Genomic DNA, 16118 nt, shown 5'->3' with positions numbered 1-16118 from the left:
TCAAAGATACAAAGTACTTTGTTGTTAACTATAGTCTCCCTATATTATTATAGAACCCTAGATCCCATTCTTACTCTCTTTCTAAATTTTGTATTCACTGACCCCGTCTCCCCGTACCTTTTCTTGTTTCCCCCACCAGTCTCTAGTAACCACTATTCAATTTCTATTTCTATGAGAACAACTTTTTTTAACTTCCGCATATGAGTGAGAACATGTGGTATTTCTCCCTTGGCGCCTGGCTTATTTCACTTAACGTAATTTTCTCCAAGCTCATCCATGTTGCTGCAAATGACAGAATTTCATTCTTTTTTATGGCTGAGTAATATTCCATTGTGTATATATAGCACATTTTCTTCATCCAGTCATCCATGGAAGGACATTTAGGTTGGTTCCAACTCTTGGCTATTGTGAATAGAGCTGTGATAAACATGGGAGTGCAGGTGTCTCTTTGACTTGTTGATTTCCATTCCTTTGTGTATATACCTAGGAGTGGGATTGCTGGACTGTATGGTAGTTCTGTCTGTAATTGTATGAGAAATCTCCATGCTATACTAATTTACAGTCCTACCAACAGTGTATAAGAGTTCCCCTTTCTCCTCATCCTTACCAGCACTTTTTATTTTCTGTCTTTTTGATGATAACCATTCTAACTGGTGTGAAATGATATGTCCTCGTGGTTTTGATTTACATTTCTCTGATGATTAACTATGTTGAGCATTTTTTCATATGCCTGTTGGCCATCTGCATGTCTTCTTTTGAAAAATGCCTATTCAGTTCCTTTGCCCATTTTTAAACTGGATTATTTATTTATTTATTTTTACTATTGAGTTGTTTGAGTTCTTTGTATATTCTGGATATTAATCCCTTGTTGGACGCATAGTTTGCAAAGATTGTTTCCCATTCTGAAGGTTGTCTTTTTACTTTGTTGATTGTGTCCTTTGCTGTGCAGAAGGTTTTTAGTTTGATATAATCCCATTTGTTAATTTTTGCTTTTGTTCCCTGTGCTTCTGAAATATTGTCCATAAGTCTTTGCCAAGACCGGTGTCCCGAAGTGTTTCTCCTATGTTTTCTTCTAGAAATTTGATAGTTTCAGGTCTTACATTTAAGTCTTTAATCCATTTTGAGTTGATTTAGGTATATGGTGAGAGGGTTCTAGTTTCTTTATTCTGCATATGGATCTCCAATTTTCCCAGCACCATTTCTTGAACAGACTGTCCTTTCCCTAATGTATGTTCTTGGCTCCTTTGTCAACAATCAGTTGGCTATAGGTATATGGATTTATTTCTGAATTCTCTATTTTGTTCCATTAGTCTATGTGTCTGTTTTTATGCCAGTACCATGCTGTTTTGTTTACTATTGCTTTGTGGTCTGTTTTGAAGCCAGGGGTGATATCCACAACTTTACTCTTTTTGCTCAGGATTGCTTTGTCTATTCAGAGTCTCTTGCTGTTCCATATAAATTTTTGAATTGTTTTTTCTATTTCTGTGAAGTATGTCATTGGTAGTTTGATGGGGATTGCATTGAATCTATAGATAGCTTTGGGTTGTATGGTCATTTTGATGATGGATTCTTCCAGTCCATGAGTATGGAATGTCTTTCCATTTTTTTATGTATTTAATTTCTTTAATCAGTGGACAAACATACCTTTGCCTTTGACTACAATTTTGGCTGTATTCTATATGTAGTCGCTATATTTTTACAGGTAGTAATTTTATGATCATTGTTTTATAAATTAGAATTGCCAGATATATCAAATAAAAATATTTGCTCACATTTTTTATCTAAAATACCAGATAAAAATAGAGAAATCCAGTTAAATTAGAATTTACAGGAAACAACAAATAAAATTTTATTCTAAGTATGTCCCAAATATTGCATGGGAATTACTTAGTCTTAAAAAATTATTCATTGTTTATCTGAAGTTAAAATTTAACTGGGTGCCTATATTTTATCTGGCAACTCTATAAAAATACAAATCTTAGATGTAGTTTTGCTTAGCATTCTACCTAATATTTCTGAAGGATTTTCCTCCCAATTCATTGTAGTATTTGTTGTTTAAACTTTTCCAATTAAATTCTATTATTTTTTGTGTATGTGAGGTCTAATTTTAGAAATAACCACAGGTGTATGTATGGTCTCAATTGGATGGTTTTGTCACCAGAGAACACTTGACAACGTCTGGAGACATTTTTGGTTTTCACATCTTTGGGGTATGTGGCATCTAATTAGTAGAGGCCACTGGTGCTGCTAAACACTCTACAATGCACATAAAGGCCCCCACAACAAAGAATTATTCATCACAAAATATAATAGTTGCTGTTGAGAAACCCTGCTGTAAACATTTGAAAAGAAGTTTATCTTTTCAAATATATTTTTTGTTGAAAACATATCTATTAAATCAACCTCATTATTTGTATCTTCACTGTTTTTTTCATATCTGTCCTATTAAAGAAAGAGAATGATATATTGAAATCATTCATTCAATTTAGCAAACACTTATTGAGATCCCCTTGTATGTCTGACCTTGTTCCAAGTGCTGGGAATACTCAATGAACAAAACAAATATTTCCGATTTCATGTAACTTATATTCTAATGGATGGGGTAGGATCAGGAGACATAAGAAAAACAAATAATATGCAAAATATATGATAAGTGTTATGAAGGAAAAAAGAGCAGAGAATAGGAAAGGGCACTGGATGGTAATGATTGTAATTGTGAGTTGGACCCTGGGGAAGTCATTACTGAGAAGGTAACATTAGAACAAAGACCTGGAGAAGACGGCAGAGAAAGTGATGTGCTACCTAAGAGAAGAGTGTCTCAGGCAAAGGAGACAGAAGTGCAGGGCTGATGTGGGTCAGTGCTGGGGATGTTCAGGAAGAGGAGAAAGCCAGGGAGGCTGGAGCCAAGGGAGGAAGAGAGAAAGTAGTGAGGATGAGGTCAGAGGGGTGATGGTGCTGGGCTGGTATCCAGATCATTTAGGGGCGAGAAGGCCATGATGAGAACTGTGGCATCTACTCCTAAGTGAGACAGGAAACCTCCGGAGAGTTTAGGAGAGTGATTTGAGTTTACACACATTTTGAAAGCATCACTTTGGCTGTTATGTTGAGAATAGACTGTGGGAGCCAAGGCTGAAGCAGAGAGACCAGTTAGGAGGCCGTTGCAATAGTCCAGGAGAGAAAGGACATATTGATCAGGGTGGTAGCAGTGCAGACTGGGAGAACAGATTGAATTCTGGACCTACTTAGAAGGTAGAGACAGCAGGATTTGCTGTTGGAATGAGTGTGGATTGAAGGAAGGAGCCAGTAGTGACTCCAGGATTTTTGACCAAAGGAACTAGAGGGATGGAGTTGCTATCACTTGAGATACAGTAGACTAGAGTAGGTGCAAGTTTAAGACACAAGATCAGTTCCATTTCGGACATGTTGGGTTTGAGATATCTATATGACTTCCATGGGGAGAAATTGAGTAGGTAGTTGGGCACATGAGTCTGGAGGCCTGGACTTGATACATAAATATAGGAATTGTGAGTGTGTATATATGAGATTTAAAGCCTTATATGTATACTTTTTAACTCTACTAACAAAAGCTTTAAATTAAAAAAGTCTTTATTTTTCTAATTTCAAAATAAAATTGAGAGCATATTCCCCAACTATGCCCTATAAATGACCGGGAAATTGCCCTACATTTACTTCCTTATTTATTAATTTCAAGTCCTTATATTCCTATATTTCTCCATTTCAAAATTATTAAATTTGATTAATCTCTTGGTTGGCTGGAATATATGTTTAAGGAAGTTTTTTCAAGAAATACTATGTGACGGGTACTGGGATTTCTAAGGGGATCCCCAATAAATAGCACCCCTCTTTCCCTATTCTTCTCCTGGGTTTTAGACAAATTTAAAAAAAACAGATGGGAAATGTTAAGTACCGAACTGTGTCCCCGCAAAATTCATATGTTGAAGGGCTAACCCCTAATATGACTGTATTTGAAGATAGGGCCTTTAGAAAGGTAAAGTTAAAAGAGGTCATAAGGGGCCCGCCCGGTGGCGCACTCGGTAGAGTGCGGCGCTTGGGAGCGCAGCGGCACTCCCGCCGAGGGTTCGGATCCCATATGGAGACCGGTCCGCTCACTGGTTGAGCGCGGTGCGGGCGTGACACCAAGGGTTGCGATCCCATTACCGGTCACGAAATGGGCTGGCCCGGTGGTGCACTCGGTAGAGTGTGGCACTTGGGAGCGTGGCGGCGCTCCCGCTGAGGGTTCGGATCCCAAATAGAGAACGGTCCGCTCACTGGTTGAGCGCGGTGCGGGCGTGACACCAAGGGTTGCGATCCCATTACCGGTCACGAAAAAAGACAAAAAGGGGGGAAAAAAAAAAGAGGTCATAAGGATAGAGCCCTAATCCAAAAGGACTGGTGTCCTTACAAGAATAGGAAGAGACACCAGAGACCTCTATCTATCTTTGCATGAATGGAGAAAAGGCCAGATGAAGACACAGCAAGAAGGCGGCCGTCTGCAAGCTGGGAAGAGAGGTCTCACCAGAAACCCACCCTGACAACACCTTGATCTTGGACTTCTAGATACGTGCAAAAGTAAATTTCTGTTGTTTAAGGCACTTAGTCTGTGGTACTTTGTGATGACAGCAGAACAGACTAACACAAAAGATTAAAAAAAACAGGACTTTTATGTTGATAGAAGCCAGGTTAGAGGATGTAGCTTAAAGTGAGTAAAATAGGATTAGAAAAAAGCAGCCACCCAGTGCAAGGCATCGTGGGCTCATGTAGGTCTCTCCAGTGGCTGACCCACCTCTAGGTATCTTGTTCCCAAGAGAAAAAAAGATCAGAATGAGCTTTGCATGCCCCATTACTATTCTGAAATTTACCAGGTCCTAGGGAGGAGTGAGCAAATGGGCAGGGAAATGCCAGAAGAATGCTCTGTCCTCACGGCAACCAGAAGAGGGGAATGAATTCTCTTTTTTAAAAAGCCTGTACTTTCTGAGCTCTTGTGTTTGTGTAACAGACACAGAGTCAAAGTGGCTTGATGCTATCGTTGGACTCCAGCTTCTTTTCCCTCTTCCCAAGGGAAGAAAGCTGGGGAGAGGGCTGGCAGGCCATTTAAAATCCCTTTGGGGTATACTGGTTTAGAGAACTTATTTATAAGAGGTTAGGTACTGAGGACCATAATATTTGGCTGAACAGTTATTTACTAGGGGTTAGCTACTAAGACGTAATGGCCCCTTAGAGTACATGTGTTTCCATCAATTGGCGTTTATATTGCTGTTGTCAGCTAAGTCTCTTCCTCTTTCCCCTCCTTCCTTCCCCTCCCTATATCACTCATTCTCTCTTCTCCATCCCTCCATCCTTCGTCTCCCTCCCTGCCACTCCTCATCCCTCTCCTTTGGGGCCCCTTCCTGTAAATGTCTTGGAGTAGCAAAAGAATCGGTGGCAGCTTAGGGGTTTACCATGCCATCCCACAATCCTTGTCAACTCCTGTAAGCAACCCCAAATATATATATATACCATTTAAGTAAAACGTAGGCTTGCCCTTCATTTATTCATGCATTCACTCATTCATTCCACACATATGTGCTGAGGACCCACACTTAGTGGTTACTTTTTCTAAATACTGATCATTTCAAGCAAACAAAATAGTTAAAGCCCACTGCCCTTCTGGATCATATACTCTAGTGTGGGATAGGGACAAATAAAACACAAAATACATAAATAAATTATATTAGTGTGCTAGAAAGTGATATGTTCTATAGAAAAATAGAGCTGGTTAAGAAAGATTGGGACTATGGGGTCAGAGGAACTTTAAATAGGGTGATTAGAGCAGAGTAGGCTTCACCAAGACGGGATCACTTCAGTAAAGACCTGAAGGGGGCAAAGAGAGCCACTTAGATGCCTTGGGAAAAAGCACTATAGCCTGAGGGAATAACCAGTTCAAAGGCTCTGAGGCATACACATTCAAGAGACAGCAAGGAAGCCATGTGGCTGGTGTCATCTGCCTGAGCAGAAAGGACTCAGGGATGACTTGAGAGAAGTGTGGAGTAGGAAGCTAGATCGTATGTTCTTGTCAGTCATTGTAAAGCCTTTGGCTTAGACTCTGAATGAAATGGGGACCATTGATTAATGAAATGGGAACTGTTGATTGCTGTATTAATACATCATAAAGACAAATCCTTTAAGCCCCTCCCACCTCTCTCTCACCTACAACCAGATTGCCTCTTCTAAGCCTCATTAAGTATAAATGGTGAAGCCACTTTTGCTTGGAGTTGAGTCAGCGTGCATGAGATGGTAGAATGGTCATATCCATTGTTTTAGTCCATTTTGGTTGCTTATAATAGAACACCTAAAACTGGGTAATTTATAAAGAAATAAAATTTATTTCTTATACTTTGGAGGCTGGGAAGTCCACGGTCCAGGGAACCAGTCTGATGAGAGTCTTCTTCTACAGAGACTCAGGGTGTCACAAGGTGAGAATGGGCTGAGCAAGGGAGTTACCCTGTTCATTCACTCCCCCTACAAAGCTCACTCACTCTCCTTATAAAGCTATCAGAACCATGCCCATTACTGTATAAGTGGGTCAATCCATTCATGAGGGCACAGTCCTCACAATATAATCACCTCTTAAAGACTTCACCTTTCAAATGTCATAATTGGATTTCACACCCTCTTAACACTGTTACAATGTAGATTGAGTTTCCAATACACAAACTGTTGGGGAACACATTTGACCCATAGCATTTCTGTATGCTGGAACGTTTTTGATAGCAAGAACACATTCTTATATGGTTGTTCTATTTTTTTTTTTAGTTTTATATTTGAAATGAAGAAGTTTTGCCAAAATATCTAGTATGCCTGGGAAACTCTAGAGCAGGGGTCAGCAAACTATTACCTGCAGGCCAAATCTGGCCTGCTGCTTGTTTTTGTAAATAAAGTTTTATCAGAACACAGTCATACCCCATCATTATATCTTGACTACGGCCGCTTTTGTGCAACAGTGGCAGATCGAATTGTTGTGACAGAGACTACACAGCTCTCAGAGCCAAAAATCTTTGCTATCTGGCTTTTTATATAAAAAGTTTGCTAATCTCTACCTAGAAGCGGAATGTTAAAAATAACTCAAACAATAAAAGAATTCAGCATGGGATATAAAATCAACATGCAAAAATCAATAACACTCATATACCTGAATAATGCCAGGTTGAAGGTATAATGAATGAGACAACCCCATTTATAATAGCAACAAAAAAGATAACATAAGTGGGAATAAATTTAACAAGGTATGTTCAAAACCTATGTGAAGAAAACTAAATAAGACTTATGAAAGACAGAAAAGAAGACCTGAACAACTGGAAAGACATCTCTTGTTCTTGATTAGGATGGCTCAACACATTTAGTTAAAAGTTAATTTTAATTTAATGAAATCCCTATAAAAATTCTAGTTAGCTCTTTTTATTTCACCAGACAAGTTGATCCTAAGGTCAACAGGAAAGGTAAAGACACCAGAATAGCTAGGAATACACTGAAGAAAGGAGGTCCCCAGATATTAAAACATACGACAAAGCATCTATAAGTACAACAGTATGGTACTGGAACATAAAAAGACAGATCAATAGAATAGAACAAGAAAATCCAGAAATAGATTCAACTACATATAAAAGTCTCATATATGATAAAAGTGGTATCTCAAATCATTGGAATAAAAATGGTCTTTTTAGTAAACAGTGTTGAGACTACTAGTTAGTCATTCTGTAAAAGATAAAATTAGACACAACCCACACACCTTATATGAAAATAAACTTGAAGTGGATCATATTTCTAAATTAAAAGAAAATAAAATTATACAATAACTAGAAGAAAACATGGGTGAATTCCTCCTTAACCTCTGTTAAGGAAGGGCTTTCTAAATACCACCGAAAACTCAGAAGTGATAAGAGAAAAGATTGATAAATCTGACTACACAAAACCACCAAACTTTTGTATGGGAAAAATCAACTAAAACAATGTCAAAGACAAATGACAATCTGGAGGAAAATCTTCACAACATATATTAAAGAAAAAAAAGGCTAATATCTCTTTAAAACTGAGGAAAAAAGTAATACCAAAAATCCTGTAGAAGAGTGGGAACAGACATTAAGAGATAATTTTTAAAGAGATATAAAAATGGTTCTTAAACATATGAAAAGGCACTCCACTCACTCATAAAAAGAGAAATGCAAAATAAAACTACATTGAGAAATGTCTCATTCATTAAACAGACAAAAATTCACAAGCTTGACAAGGCGATGAGGAATCAGGCATGCATGCATTGCTGGTGGGAGTGCAAAATGGTCCAGTACCTGTGCTGGGAACTTACCAATATCTAACAAAATACTCTTTGACCTAGTGATCTCTCTCAGTTGTAGAAATTTATACTGAAAATATATCTCCACCAATAATAAATAGATATTCTCAAGGTTATTCACTGCTAATTTGAATAATTGGAAGATATTGGAACTGGCTGAATAAACTGTGATACTTACACACAATACTATGCAACTGTAAAAAAGAATGTGGATGAAGTTCTCTATGAATTGATACGGGATGATTTCCAGCAGATATTAAGTGTAAAAGGCTCACTGTAAAATAATATATGAAGTATGCTAGCTTTTGTGAAAAAAATAAGGAAAAATAAGTGTGTATATATGCATATGGATGTGTGTGCGCATGTGTGTGTGTATTTACATATGTATCATTACACAAAAGGAAGGAAGGATAGCCTAGAAAACATTGAATTTAGATACTCACAAGGTAGGGTGGGGTGGGGTAATGGAGTAGAAGGGATACAGAGGGGAATGACAGTTCTCTGAGTACGGCTTTCTGTATAGTTTTGACTTTGCAAGTATGATACTAGCTTACATATTCAAAAATATCAAATCAAATCAGTAAGAATGAGAAGATCACAAAATCTAACTAAAACTGAAAGAAAATGGAAATGAATCTAAGTGTATTTAAAATGGTTACTATAAATATAGTAAAGGGGGGGGCAAGGAAGAACAAATCCAAGAAATCTATAAACACAGTTTTTGATGGAATATCCTCATTCTGGAACTGAGTGGAATGTGGGGAGGGGCAGTTCAAGGAGGAAAGAGTATGAACAGATGCTGAACGCCTTTCAGGAGGTTAGTTTTTAGTAGCGTCACATAAGAGTTGATTTTGAAGCTTTTAGATTTAATATAGGATGGAGCCAATGAGTATGTGTGGGTGTGGTTGGGAGTGAGGGTTCTAACTGTGGAGGAAGGACACAAAAATATAAAAGGGGGACGACAAGGAAGCATGCCTAGGGATGGGGTCGAGCGTGAGGTATTTGTGTGAACGCATCACTTCTAAAACATGTGCACATGTTAATGTGCACATATATATGCACATATGTGGGTATGTGTATCTATTATATGTATATAGATGAGGGTATTTCAAAAAGGTCATGGAAAAATGGAATTAAAAGACAATATGAATCTTTTTATGAGCTTTTAAAAGTACACTCATATATGTATACATTTTTTCACTCTGTATGTGGAAAGCATCAGAAGCAAAGCTAATCTCTTTTTTTTTTTTTTTTCTTTCCTTTTTGTCTTTTTTCATGTCCGGCAACGGACCGCAACCCTCAGTGTCGCACCCGTACCGGACCGGGACTGGCAACGGGATCGCAACCCTCGGTGCTGCGCCCGTCCCTCGCTCAGCCAGTGAGCGGGAACCAGTCTGTATGTGGGATCTGAACCCTCGGCGGGAGCACCGCCGCACTCCCAAGCGGCGCACTGTAGCAGTGCGCCACCGGGCCGGCCCCTGCAAAGCTAATCTCTAATACCCTTGCCTACAAAAAGGCATCAGAGTTCCTCAGAGAAATGGTTGACTGGACCGCAGCCAGGCCAGCGCTGGAGCTGGAGCTGGAGTGAACCCCCCTCTGGTGGCCTGAGAGGGGGCCTCGGTCTTGCCCACCACCGACAGCCAACAGCAACCAGGCCAGCAACAGAACACACCTGGGCCAGACCTGTCCCCCCACTTTGTCCCTCCCCCCACCCCCAACAACATCTTAGAATGTACTCGTTAAAAAAATAATAATAAAAAGAAAAAAAAATGGCTGACTTCAAGGCTGGTGGCAGGGTGGGTATAAGATAAACCTGAAACCTGTTGTTGAGCCAGAAAGTTGGGAAATGGTTTTTTAAAGAATGGGGGCATATTACAAGGACACAGGATCAAACTTGAGACAACAATCACCTGACTCCAACCTCTGCCTGCACCCTCACATCTCATTCTGTCTCTTTATCGGGCCCCTTGTTTGAATTCCTCTAAGGAAAGGAGTATGTATTGTTTTATGAGGCAGCCTGTTCAATTGCTGGTTGGTTTTAGGACTTTGAAACTTCTCTATGGGTGAAAAAAATGGAATCAATCTGTTGGTGACTTTCACCCACTGGCTGTAGCCCTGCCTTCTGGGGAAATATAGAATGTTTTCTCTCTTTCAAATATTTGAGGCCAGCTGTCACATCTTCTCAACAATTTATTTTGCAGGCCAAAAATTTCCTGTCAGTGGATGCTCGTGAGTTGGTTTGTGAACCTCCTCACCAGATCCATTGTCATTTGTCAGTGTTGCTCTTAAAATGCAGTGTCCGTAAGAACTCAGCTCTCCAGCTGTGGCCACTCCAGTGAAGACAGATATGGTCCCGTCCATTAGTTGATTTGTTCCTCTTCTTCCAACTGCACTCTTCCTAGGTTGCCACAATGGCTTCTACAGGGAAAAGCCATGTTAATGACAGACATTGATTTTATGAGGAAACCAATGCACGTGGCTTTAGTGCAGTCCAGATGGGACCCCGAGGATTGGGGTTACCATGGTGACCTAGTAAAAGGAAACCCTGGGATGAGCCTCATCACTGCTGAAATGTAGTGTGCTCTAAGCAATTGCCCTTCCACCTTTCCCCTTCCCAGCCAGTCAGGCCGAGAAGCCCGTGTTCTTGGCTGTGACTGACCAACTGTGCAATCATAACCGTTTGTTTAATTCTAGTCCGTAAGTTGGCTGCAGTGAATTCCCAGCACAGGAACTGGGAGACTCCAGCATCCTGCAGTGGGAAGTTTTAGAACTGCTCTGTCAAGTTTCTAAAGTGGAAAGTGAAGGTGTCTGGGAGACTGGCTAGGGTCACAACTCATGTTGGACATCAACAGAGACAACTCTGGAACTCAGAGTTCACGGGTCTTAGTGTGTTGCTTAGATTTTGGTGCAAGGGAACAGAACAGGCAGATGGGAATTTGGGAGTGGTCTTCTGTGGTGTGTACTTTAATGACTGTGGGTAGTTTCAGGATTTGTCAGTACCGTCTTTGCCACAGTCTAGTGAGGGGAAAGTCAATGCCAGTTGTCCTCGAAGCATCATTTCTCCAGATCATGTGATAGAGGATCCTTTTCCCATTGCATTAATCCTTTGGCAGACCTAGCCGTGCCTCTAGCAGACATAGGAAGGCCTAGCTTTCAGTGTGAACTCACAGCCATAAAAATCTCAGGTTGCTGAACAGCTGCTGCTTCTCGGGGTCAAATAGCTCACATTCAAGGCAGTAGCAGAGGACTGTTTTCTGTAAAACGCTTTTTAAGAGAATTCCTCATAATGAGGCCTTCTGATGGTGGAGTAACTAAATGATGCTGGTTTCAGGGAAGAAAGGAAAGTAGTGGGGAAAGGAGGGAAAGAAAGAAAGAAGACTTTTTTGTGAGTCTTCTAATGACAGTCAACTTGCAAAAACAATTTTTTTTTTTGGTGGTTGGCCAGTATGGGGATCTGAGCCCTTGACTTTGGTGTTATCAGCACCACACTCTAACCAACTGAACCAACCGGCCAGTCTCAAAAACTATCTTAAACTGGAAATCCTAAAGGCTTTATAACCTGAACTGCCCAAGAGGGACTAGACCAGCCCTTCCTTCTACAGTAGAGAGTGGAGGAATGGACACTAACATCCTATTAGTCTAAGAGTTAATCAGGAGGTTTTAGGGACTGAGCTGAAACCTTGAAGCGCAGCAGTCTGAATGGAAGTCCAAGGAAATATTATGAAAAGTTATCCCATTTGGGCTCTTTTTTCTTTTCTTTCTTTTTTTTTTTTTTACATATACCCAGATGTAAAGAAACAGGGGAAGTCAAAAAAGCATGAAAAGTTACCAAAGGGAGTTTAGTTGAGGGGGAGTGTTGGTGGGTATGTGCGAGAGAGTAGGATGATTTGGCCTGATTTGGTGGGGATGTTTCTTGGCCACGTATACGGACGCTTTTCTTTTTTTTAAAGTACACTTTCTATTTTAGAGCAGTTTTAGAGCCACAGCAAAACTGAACTGAAGGTACAGTGATTTCCCATATCGCCTCTACCCCACACATACGTATCCTCGCCCGTTATCAACATGCCCCACCAGAGTGCTGCATTTGTTACAATTGATGAGCTTTCATAAACACATCATTGTCACCAGAGTCCATAGTTTACATTAGGGTTCATTCTTGGTGTGTATATTTTATGGGTTTGGACACATGTATAAAGGAATGTATTCACCATTCTACTGTCACACAGAGTAATACAACTGCCCTAAAAATCCTCTGTGCTCCACTTATTCATCCCTCTCTCCCTCAGACCTCTGGTGATCACTGATCATTTTACCGCCTCCGTAGTTTTTGCCCTTTCCAGAGTGTCAGGTAGTGGAATCATACAGTGTGTACCTTTTCAGATCGGCTTCTTTTACTTAGTGATATGCATTTAAGGTTCCTCCATGTCTTGTCATGGCTTGATGGCTCATTTCACTTTAGCACTGAATAACATTCCACTGTCTGGACGTACCACAGCTTATTTATCCACTCACTACTGAAGGACATTTTGATTGCTTCCAAGTTTTGGCAACTATGAATAAAGCTTCTATAAATATCTGTGTGCAGGTTTTTGTGTGATCATAAGTTTTCAACTTATTTGGGTAAATTGTTGGATTGTACAGTGAGTGTGTTTAGTTTTGTAAGAAACTAAGTACCTTTGCACTTCCACCGGCAGTGAATGAGAGTTCCTGTTGCTTCACATCCTCACCAGCATTTGATGTTGTCAGTGATTTGAATTTTGGCCACTCCAATGGGTGTGTAGTGTTATTTCATTGTTGTTGTAATTTGCAGTTCCCTGATGACATATGATGTGGAGATTTGCTCATTTGCTTATTTGCCATCTGTATATTTTCTTTGGTGAGGTGTTGTATTAGTTTGTTTCTGTTGCTTATAATGAAATACTTGGAACTGGGTAATTCAGAAAGAAAATGAAATTTATTGCTTACCATTTCAGAGGCTAGGAAGTCCAAAGTCCAGGGAACACAGCTGGTGAAGGCTTCCTTTGGTGGTGACTTAAGTGATGACAGGGTATCACCTTGTGAAATGGTGGAGCAGAGAGAGCGAGAGACCAACCTCCTCATTCACTTTCCTTTTAAAGCCCTCAGAACCATGCCCCTGATCACCATTATTAATCCATTGACTATGCTCCTACAATCTAATCACCTCTTCAAGGCCCTAACTTTCAATTACCATAATAGGATTTTCCACCCTTGACAGTTATGGTGGGAATTAACTTTATAATACATAAAATTGGGGGACCCAATTCAAGCTTCGTTGAGTTTGGGGGGGGGCACGTTCAATCCACTCTAGGTGTCTATTGAGGTCTTTAGACCGTTTTTAAATCTGGTTGTTTGTATTCTTATTGTTGAGTTTAAAACATTCTTTGAATATTTTGGATAACAGTCCTTTATCTTATACATTGTTTGAATATATTTTTTCCCCGTTGGTGGCTTGTCTTTTCATTCTCTTGACAGTGTCTTTTGCAGAGAAAAAATTTTAATTTTAAAAAAGCTCAGCTTATCAATTCTCTTTCATGGGTCCTGCCTTTGGTATTGCATTTAAAAGTTATTGCTAAGGCCATCTAGATTTTCTCCCCTTATCTCTGGTAGTTTAATCCTTTTGTTTTACATTTAGGTCTATGATTCATTTTGAGTTAATTTTTTGTAAAGGGTATGAGGTCTATGCCTAGTTTTATTTTTTATTTTTGCATATGGATGTCCAGTTGTTCCAGCTCCATTTTTGAAAAGACTACATTTGCTCCATTGCATTGCCTTTGCTCCTTTATCAAAGATCACTTGACTATATCTTTGTGGCTCTATTTCTGAGCTGTTTCATTAATCTATCCCTTCTTTCACCAATACCACACTGTCTCGATTACTGTAGCTTGGTAGTATATCTTGAAGTTGGATCATCTCAGTCCTCAAACTTTGTTCTTCTTCAGTATTGTGTTTGCTATTCCAGGTCTTTTGCCTCTCCATATAAACTTTAGAATCAGTGTGTTGATAAACGCAAAATAACTTGCTGGGATTTTGATTAAGATTGCGCTGAATCTATAGATCAAGTTGGGAAGAACTGACATCTTGACAATATTGAGTCTTCCCATTCGTGAACAAGGACTATCTTGCCATTTATTTGGTTCTTCTTTTATCAGAGTTTTGTACTTCTCCTAATATAGATCTTATATATATTTTGTTAGATTTATACCTAAGTATTTCATTGGGGTGAAGGATGCTAACGTAATGTGTTTTTAGTTTCAAATTCTATTTGTTCATTGCTGGTAGATAGAAAAGCAATTGACTTCAGGGTATTAACCTTGTATCCCGCAACCTTACTTTTTCTTTTCTAAGCTGCTGGTAGGCGCACCTCCTTGCCTCCCCTGTGTCTGTCTCCCTGAGTCATTGCTCAGTGTCACAATCACCTCCTCTTGGGGCAGCCCCTCCCATCCTAGGAGAGCCAGGGTAGCCCCCTACTTGATTAGACTTAGGAAAGTTTCTATACACTGGAGGTGGGGGTGAGGACATTAACAAGAAATGCTCACAGTCCCATGAGGGATTGCAGATTCTTTTGCCACAGAAATGTCCCCACATGACTATAATGGGTGTAAATGAGATGGGAGGATGGTACTGAAGACTAATATTATAGAACCATTTCCTTTCTTCCTCTCCTCAGCAAAATAAACCATAGGCAGAGAAGCAGACAAAACAAAGGCTTTATTCAAATGATGTGGAAAAAAAAAATCATACTTAGGAACCTCTCTTTCCCATGAAAAACAAAAACATATCAAGGTTTGATAAAAATAAGAATCTCCTTTGTTTGAAAAGCCTGGTGTACAATCCTGTGCTCATGTTTTTTGTTTGATACCATGGAAACAGTTGATTTCAGCTGATAAAAATATGTCAGGGAAGAGACAAAAGGGCAGGTCTGATATTTTTCCCACAAGCCAGATAAAAATTAATTCTGATTGGTATTTGCAATGGAAAACACTAAAATCCTTATAAACAAGAAACTCTTTCCTCCAGGGGCCCTAAACTTTCTCCAAAATAAAAAATTCATAGATTTTAAGTCATCTTATAGACTCAACAGGTTTTTAGAATTGAGTTCACATTAACAGGGGAAACATGGATACAGAATTTAAAACAATATATAGACCACACAAAGAAAATAAGCACATAACTCAATATAGTGAGGGTCTATAAATGACCCCACTGCAAGAAGCCCTAGACCCTTGACTTTAAATCTCCCCACACATAGTGTGATGATCCTCAAAGCTAATGTTTATGGAAATGGTATCTGTTAAGCCTTGGGAGTTCTTAATTTAGGTCTTCCACTTGATAGGAAACAGCTGACTTTTTTTTTTTTAAGTCTAACAAAATTTTCTTTCTGAACTCAGCCTTTTGAATAATTGTATCTGTATTATATTCTGTTGGTTGCTTATAACAGAATACCTGAAACTGAGTATTTTGTTAAGAAAACCAAATTATTTGTTACAGTTTTGGAGCCTGGGAAGTGTGTGGTTGAGAGGCACATCTGGTGAAGGACTTCTGGGTGGCACTGCAGAGTATCACATGGTGAGGAATGGCACAAGCAAGAGTGAGCTAACCTCACTTGGCCTCCTTATAAAGCCATCAGAACCATGCCCATTACTCCATGAATGGATCGATCCATTCATGAAGGTGCAGTCCTCACAATCTAATCACCTCTTAAAGGCTCCACCTTTCAAAACCATAATTAGATTCCCCCCCCCCCCCCCCT

This window comes from Galeopterus variegatus, unplaced genomic scaffold (assembly GCF_000696425.1).
Source record: "Galeopterus variegatus unplaced genomic scaffold, G_variegatus-3.0.2 Scaffold1257, whole genome shotgun sequence".
In the NCBI taxonomy this organism is placed as follows: Eukaryota; Metazoa; Chordata; class Mammalia; order Dermoptera; family Cynocephalidae; genus Galeopterus; species Galeopterus variegatus.
The sequence above is the reverse complement of the archived record's forward strand: the minus strand, read 5'-3'. Positions refer to the sequence as shown.